Source organism: Ixodes scapularis, unplaced genomic scaffold (genome assembly GCF_016920785.2).
Source record: "Ixodes scapularis isolate PalLabHiFi unplaced genomic scaffold, ASM1692078v2 PGA_scaffold10__122_contigs__length_95168666, whole genome shotgun sequence".
NCBI lineage: Eukaryota > Metazoa > Arthropoda > Arachnida > Ixodida > Ixodidae > Ixodes > Ixodes scapularis.
In genome coordinates, this window is record NW_024609836.1 from 46,097,084 (window position 1) to 46,106,177 (window position 9,094).

Genomic DNA, 9,094 nt, shown 5'->3' on the forward strand with positions numbered 1-9,094 from the left:
CCCAGAGTGTGGGAAGATTGGACAACGGGACCACACTTTTTCTTCACTCAACTCCTTTACAGCTTTCTCTTTGCTAAATTGGAAAGAGTGGAGGACTTTGTGAGAGGAGCTGATTTTGTTATCCTTGGCAATAACCCTTTCTAAACCAGAGATTTTTTTTCAATTTCGGTGACTGAGATGGATCATGTTATAGGACGGGTCCATATTATAGATTACGAAGCAACTTGCACCAAACAGATGGTTTTAGGTTTTAATTTATCTTAAAAAGGACAACACATGTAACGAGACACTAAGTCTGGCAAAGTGTTTGCGATACATCTTAAAGGACTTTTTAATGGTTTTTAATTTTGCATCGAGCCTGAGCGCACCTAACGTAGTAATTTAATGAAACTTTTATTTTCTTGGATTTCGCTTTATTTTAAAAGTTATAGGCAAATTAAAATCACAAAAACAAGCAAAAGGTAACCTCCTTCATGATGTCCTTGGTCGCTTGAGTGGCCGTGAACTAGAGGAGGGGTAAAGCGCGATCCAAACCAACGCTTCGTTTTGCGCCTGTAGGTCATGCGGCTGCGGATGTGACGTATTTTCGTGACGTCGCGCCGCTTCTTCGCTCCTCCGGACGCGCACAAGAAAGTTGGATAATTTCAACTTCTCAACGCGCGGTGACGTAGTAGGGCGCTCCTGTGTCCCGGCCAATCGGTGGAGGGCAAGCTAGTTCCGGCTCCGCGTTTCTCGCCGTCTGGCTGCCCTCTCCTCCCCCCCTTTTATTCTCTTCCAACATGACAACGCGATCTCCCTCTCTCTCTCTTTCTCTCGCCGTCTGGCCGGCCAGACTGTCGCAGTTGCACTTTGCTTGTGCGCTCGTGCCGAGGTTTCGCCCGTCCAAACCAAAGCGCACGGTTCTGACTCAGAAAGCGCGCCCGGAAACAGCAAAAACGCCACGAAATGCGTCACATCCGCAGCCGCACGACCTACAGGCGCAAAAAGAAGCGTTGGTTTGGATCGCGCTTAACGAGCTCGGCGAGCGGTCACGGCTGCCACACTCCGTGTTGACGGCTCGAGAGGGCGCCACTAATGCATGTTCTGTAAGGACAGGGGCCTTAAAGGGGTCATGAAACGCTTTTCCAACTTTTTCCTGTTTAGCTTTCCTCCTCAACTCATAAATCGCGCATTCCACCAAACAGTTCAGAAAAGAAGGGAGGCTCCTCTCGCTCGGAATCTGGATTGCGTACCCGGACAGAGTCATTGTCCCCCTAGAAGATTAGCCCGTCGCTCACAATTCAAACAAAAGTTGCTTTCCCAACCCGTTTACCCAGAAGCTGACAGTGCTGTGGAAGCTACGTGCTCGTTCAGCCAGCCTCACTTGCCACGTGAGCGTGGCAAATGTGGCTGCAGAGAATGAGGTCAGGTGATGAAAGGGAGGCGGCTGATTGGTCCGGCAAGCGCGTAGCTTCCACAACAATGTCAACTTAGAGGTGAAGGGATTAAGTGAGGTCCGGTCTCGTGTGACGTCAGTTTGGACCCGATGACGCGCTTTTGGGACCGCGGATGTATCACAGTGAAAAGGCAGAGAGCTTACGAAGGGGAGGAGGTACGAAATAGTCCGCTGTGTTTTCAAATTTTCGCACTGAAAGTCAAGCTTCTGACTTTCTACCTTTTTTCTTTTGGCCCACTGAACGATTTGCTATTAGTAAAATCCCAACCTAAAATTATTAATCCCAACCCAAAAATCGTTCATGGGCCCTTTAAAGGGATACTACAACGAAATTTCGGCGCTCATTTTTTGGTCTATATGTGTTGAAAAGAGCAGTATCACATGGAACACACCAATATCTTGTTAAAAAAAGTCTCGAAAAGGAATTTTAAAACGAATTAAACGATTAGCAAAGAGCACCTGGTGGATGTCGCTAATGCCTCGTTTGTAATGCTCGTCTAGGAACCTTGACAGCTAGTGACGGAGGTTGTCTCGTCTCCGGCCACGACGAGAGAAGGGGGGAAGGAGGAACTCCCCTCTTCCTGAGAATCCCTTTTGTGTGTCGCAGAAGTCGCTATTGTCCCCCTAGAAGATTATAGAAGATAACCCGTCACTCAAAATTCGTACAAAAGCATCCGCTTCGGTGGCTGGAACGACTAGGCCATCCTCTTGACGTCAGCCTCGCCGTAGCTTTGCTCATCTTGAAACGACCTACGTCACGATTGCGTTGGATGTCACGTGCTCTAAGCTGGGCCTTCTCCGAGCGCTTGCCAGAGTGGGCCGTTTATAACGAAAAATACAGACACCAGGCTCAAAATACAAACATGCGATTGTCATTTACGGATATTGTGGATCATATTCAACCTATTTTTTAACACGACGGGAATATTTCAAATTTCGTTGAAGTATCCCTTTAAAGGGGCCCTCCGGAGCTTTCTGCGATCCTCTGTTTATGTTGTTATATGGCGTAGTAGGTGCAAGGTAATATGTATACAAAGTTTTAGATTACAAAACCGTTTATTAAGCAGATGGCAGAAGAAATATATCAAGACCATTTTCTCTTGGAAGACAATCCCCCATTCCCTGCCCATCGCTAAAACTTGACCAAAGGAAATGCTGAATCTCGCGGTGAATTCGAACGTTATTATTGCAACACTTTTTAAGCTTGTTGTAAATTAGAGTTTGAGAAAAACGTAAACTGATCGTGGTGCGGGAAACATAGTCCGCAATTATCGCTCCAAACCTCCAAACCAGCGAACTATGTTTTCTCCCCGCAAGCTTGTTGCTAGGGGGTGATGCGTCGGCGCGTCGGCTCGTCTGCTACCCGGGGCGTCTGCAGGCGTACGTTTGCGGGACACGTGTTCCTTCTTCCCGTGGATCCCGACCCCGAAGCCAGCTTTGCGATCCTTCCACGTCAACGAGTCAAACTTTTCCTTGTCATCTGTGGAATGCGACTGTGTATTGCAGTAGCAGCGCGACGGTGCGGTGCGACGAACGACGACTGCCGAGCACAAAGTCCGGGCCCCTTGACGACGGTCCGCGCGTGTTCGATAGATTCCCCCGCGGGTCGGCGGTCGGCCGCGTTGGTGACGCGTAGTGACGCCGGAATCCTTCGCTTGCTATTGGCTGACGCGTAAAGAGGTGCCCCTCCCGTTTTCCGGGGTCATCTCAGAAAGGGGGGCGTGCCGGGGACTTTGATAACAATTTTAATAGGGAAATCCGCCGCGCATGACCGTAATTTTATGATTTTTAGGATCCTTAGGGCCTGTGAGTTACCGCCATAAATAGACCATCGCAGAACGCTCCGGAGGGCCTCTTTAATGGTCTGGATTGGCTGTATGAAACGGGCAGCCAGGGCGGCTCGCATTGCATTTGTTGCGCGATTAAGCACTAATTCGGCATGACACTTCATTGGCCACAAACGACAGCAAACACGGGGTAACGATCAGTTCAGAATGGGAGCCACTTCGCGCTGCCATATCGCCAAACGGCCAAACCGCAAGCCAAACCTGCTTGCGAAGGCCTTCGGAATGCTCGGCACCGGTCGGATCCTCGACCGCAGCGCCGCCGCGTACATCCGGGACTTTTCTACGCTCGCCGCTCGTCGTTGCCTGATCCCACTACACCTTTCTAATATGCGCCACCTTTTCCTCCGCTTGGAGGTGGGTATGTCGACGGGTCATTTCTTGTTTCCGTACTTTATAAACTGCATTTGTTCATTTTCTGATCTAAAATACTGAACGAAAATGTTTTTATAAGTAATTGAAACGGTTCGCGCCACTTATATTTTGTGTTTCGACTAAAAAGAAGCTTTTAGCGGCTCTGACCAGTAGTAAGCCCATGACCAAAGACCTCACGTATTGCGCGCTTTTGGCACCTTGGGTCGCTCCGTAGGTGGAGGAGGTTTCCGCTTCGTCCGGTTAAAATATGACGCACTAATATTTAGTTACTCCCTCCGTGCCCGCTGGCTTGCCCGAACCCCAGGTGACGTGGAAACTGCAAAAAAGGTAGACACTTAAATATGATTGCAGGGCCCCTTTATATATATTTCACTACTGAGAAACAAATAATATATATATATATATTTTTTAAATATACCTGGATACGCAGATACAGATACTCGAAAGTATCTCTAAGATACTATCGCGATACATGTGTATCGCGATACTGCCCAGCTTTGGTCAAGAGTGCCATCTGACGGCACTCTTGAGGAGCGTTCAAGTGCCATCCGACAGCACTCCACTCGCGCCTTCAAGTAGTGATTCTGCAACTCAAGAAGATAGGGCGAGGGAGAGGAATGCCCGGGGAGGCAGGAAGCAGACGGAACACTAAAGAGAAGAGTGGGCGGAAACCTTCTCCTTTCTCCACCGTTTCGTCTGCTTCCTCCTCCCCGGCCTTCCTTTACCTCGCCCTACATTCTTGAGCTGCCCAGGTTCGAGTTGATCAAGTTCGAGATTGACCAAATTCTACTTTTTCGAACTTTTAACGTGATGTTCGTCAAAGGTTCACCTGAAGTTCAACTTTTGTAAACATGCCAAACATTTTTTTTTTTTTTTTTTTTTGCGGAGGAAAAGGGCAATATTTGTCGGGTGTATTCGCATCACTGGTTCACATTACTAACTAACGAAAACATTTTAAGTGGATATTATCGCTTTTATGTGGTGTAAACAGTGGTAACCGTTTTATAAATTATGAAATGAGCCAGTTTTGAAATTATTCGTTTCCCAAAATTCGAAATACTCGCGTAGAAGCCGAGCAACACTGTCCATAAGTCGACTTTCCACTGGTGATGGGGCTGAGCAGACTACTTCAGTGAAAATGGTGGTGAAAGAGGCAGAGAGGAAAATATGGAAAGAAAGAATGCAGGAGAAATCAGCTTTAACAGTGTACAGGTCACGAAAGCAGGACATAAGAAAGGAAAAACTGTTTGACAGTTCACTGGGAAGCGCTTTGCTGTTCGAGGCAAGAACGGGAGTTTTGAGGACAAGGATGTATAGGGCTAAATTTCAGGAGACAGACACATTATGTGCCACCTGCCATAATGATAGCGAGACACTAGAGCACTTGGTTTTGAAGTGCGTGGGGCTTCGCTCTGTCCTCCCTGAAGGGGTAACCGATTTGGCCGGGGCCCTGGGTTTCTCTGGCGACGATGGAAGGGCAGAAGAGAAAAGGATTACAGTGACAAAGAGACGATTAGAAGATTGGTGGAAATTGTCTAGGGAAAAATTACATGATGCACAACTAACTAGCACAGCTGGGGACAGGCGGGACAGAGGAAAATTGGGACTCCCTCCCGCGTGGTTCCGGCCCAAAGTCTTAGCCCTGTCTCCCAGTGGGTCCGGTGCTGGGGTATACCGCCGACAAGGTTTGACCAGAGGAAAGTCGGCGACTCCCTCGCCGGGGGGAAGAGGCGGGGGGGGGGATGCTTTTAGTTTTTTTGTGTTTTTTTTGCCCGATCCCCCGAAGGTCATCCTGGTGATATCCCACACTGTGGTGATAGTTAGGGGAAAAAAATTGGTCTTAAAAGGGCGGGAGGAATCATGTTTTTGTACTTTTAGACTTAGGCTAGGTGGCGCAAGCTACCGCCCGTTACAAAGGGTATAGCCATTAACGCCCATCTATCCATCCATTCTTCAAACTTTAGTTAAAGGTCGAAGGTTCGGCGTACCAGTCGAACTTTGAGGTTCAATGTCAAAATTGAAATTCGAAAAAAGTGCGCGACACTCCTAATTCTGACATGGTTCCATCAGCCGAACATTAGCGCGAGCGAGACACGCTACAGGAGTGAGCAGCATGATTTCTTATCCGGTTTATCCGATAAACTCCGAATTTTGGTTACTTGTGCAAGATGAAAAAAAAAAAAGAAGAAAATATAAGGCGGGTATTTTAAGTTTGATCAGTGCACAGGGTCAATTATCTTGAGAAAATACCATCCCGGTTTCCTTTAAAATCTCGGACCATCGACAAAAGGGATATTACCGATTTTATCTCGTCGAGGTTCATTAAAAAAAATCAGGTCATTAAACTTTCTGGCAATGAAAAAGGCCACTGTTCCGATTTCCAATTTGGGCCATGCTATTTGTGCTTTCTAGAGGAAGGAGGGGTTGCGTTTTTGTAACATTGACAGCTATGAACCGTAGAGATTTCATAGAAGGGGAAAGAGAGGGTGGGGAGTTGAAGCTTTTATATGGCACCCACTACACGCCGGGCAGTCGTGGGGCAGGTTGATGGATAAGATGGGATGAATACGAGCTTTCCAGTTTATCAAAGCAACACTCGTTAGCGACTCAAATCTAGCTGAAGAAATACTAATTAAAAAAAGCGCGTTCTTTTTTTTTTTTTTTTTTTTTTTTTTTTTTTTATAGAAAACTTTGCAGGATTTAGCTCAGAATTTCAGAGAATTGCGAACCGAACAAATGTAGATTCTGATAAACTCCAAACTCCGATAAACTTTGAATTTTCGGCAAAAAATAAACTCCGAAAACACAGAATCCTACAAATAACTAAGCTGCCTTTTGTTCTAGTATGACGAGATTTTAATGAACAAAAATTTGTTAAAATAACATAAAATTTTTATCCGCATTGTTTTCACTGATTGAAAGAATTGATCAAACAATATGCCGTGTTTAAAAATGCACATTGTGATAAATAAACAATGTTTTCTAGCTACCAACAACAAAGTAATCTGATTTAGATATAAGAAAAATCTGATTGATACAAATCTTTTCTTCTTTTTTAATTATGTCCTTTTTTTTCTTTTTACTTTGGTTATAACGGAGCGGCCTGATCCGAAATATGTGCACTGGGGGACATTGTCCATCGCGTGCGCGTTTCGGGATATCGGAGGCCATACATTGTCAACATGAACAAGTGATGGGCTAATTTGGAAAAGAGTCGGAGGAGTTTCCCTTGAACTCTTAGCCTGTAACAGCTCATTCGGGGCATAAACTTATGCGATAAAAGTTTGACGCAGCTGTCAACTGCTTCTCTAACTAAAAAAACGAAAAGTCGCTTCGCGCAGTTACGGTGTGCTACTGTGTTGCACAGTTACTACTGTGCAACACAGTAGTAACTGTGTTGCACAGTGTACTACTTGCGTCAGAGGCGCCTAAAGCCTTGATGGCACTACTGTTATTTAATGATAACGAACACTTTATATAAAAATTTAATTTGAGATGAGATTCCCTTTGTGTATGTGAAAAAACCAGTGAGCTTTTCTTCTGTAAACTTTTCTCCAGTAAGCTTTTCTCCGGGATGTGTGCTCATCGAACGCCCTTTCATCGAATCGCTTGGCGACATTTCATCGAATTTCACTTTACCTTATTTTGGAGCAATACTCTCACATCTGTCCTTGTTTTCACCCTGCTGTCGAATCGACAGAATTGCTAGCCTGGTTACTTTTCCAGAACATGTTTGGTTACCGAATCATAAAACATAACAAAACTGGAGTTAGTCCGCGACTTACTGTTTTCATGTAAGATAAGTGGCTGTACTCCACCAGATACTTTGTTCCCATTGTTCTAGCATGAAAGGTACATCCGGAAGGATGTACCTTTCATGCTAGAACACCCTTTTATTTTGTATTTATCTATTTACTTTTGTTTTCATTCTACCCTAGAAGAATAGCTTCCTTTCTAAGAACATAGGTTGAAAAGGTGGCCGTTTTACGGTTTTGCTAATTATATATATAAAAAAAAGACACGTTTTTTTTTTCGTTTCATGCGATATTATTGCTTCAAGGGCGCCTTCGTTCTTAAAACAAAGCACGTCTCTTCAAGAACAAGGATATAGCTTTGAAGGGACGTACCTTCGTAATTGTACCCGATGATCACAAGTTATCAGTTGCTGTAAAAAAAAAAGACAAAAATAAAAGAAATTGCAGGTGGAGCGGAGAAAATAAAGTCCCTTATTATTAGTTACCCTTTCTCTAGAAAAGTTGTGTGCTATCATTCCGGTGTAGTACAGGAAAAGTTTTTCCTAGATAAAAAAATTCCTACTGCTCAACCAAGCGGCATTCGATGAAACAGCGTTCGGTGAAACGGCTCCGATAAAACGGTATTCGATGAAATTTCCGGACCCACTCTTGTGTGTCGTATTGGTAGTGTGGCCGTTGTTTCAAAAGCAGGACCTTGTGACCTGTGGGCACTTCCCCAGAAACTGCACAACCCACTCTCACTAAGACTATGACATTGAGACAGGCAGTAGGTCTTCAACATAAACCGCAAAACCTCTAAAAAAATTAATGCCTGCACTAGACGTTCTGCTCCTGGGTCTTCTTTTTTCAACTTGAAAGTTTCTTTTTCTCTCACCACAGTCTCGTGGGTTACGCAGTATGATTATGAACAAGTAAAAGATCGCTGGTACGGTGCAATGGCGTCACGTGACAGCCATGTATATTTTCACAGATTATACGTGCTAGTTTAATTTCGTGATTAATTTCAATCTCGTGGACTGAGCTGTCCCCCGACCTGCTTATCCGGCATGGGCTTCTAGGTTTCATCCCTCGCAGCAGTCACCCCGTTGTACCAGAAAGATACCCGGAAGCTTGGCGTGGCATCAGAGTGACTAATAGGTCAGCCACCAGAGAATAACAGACATTTTGGGCTGTCTTGTGTTTTCTCTCACAAACGCCCCCCTCCCCCCCCCCCCCCCAAAAAAAAAAAAAAAAAGCAACAAAATAAAATATGAAGAAAGCACGCGTGTTTTCGTGACCTTGAAGACGTGTTTTGTTTGTTCCGATAACACCCAGGATCTAGCGGCCTATACTCCTTCGCCGCTAAGCTGATAGTGCGGCGCAGGCTACGCGCTCGTTGAACCACTCATACGCCTACATTTTGTCACGTGATCATGCTCTCCCGCCCGTACCATGTTCAGAAAGTAGGGAGAGGTGAGAGGCGGATGACTGGTCCGGCGGGCGCGTAGCAGCCACCGCAATATCAGCTTAGGGTTGAACGAAGTTCGAGTCTTATTTCAGACAAGCCGGCAACGTCCTCCCTCGCTCTAATTTTTGAAAGGTCAGGGGAAAGATCTTTCTCTCCTCTCTCTCTCTTTATTTCTTTGTGCTTCTCCCCACATTCTTGACCCTCTCAAATCCTTTATCATTTAGAGAAAAATCTTTGG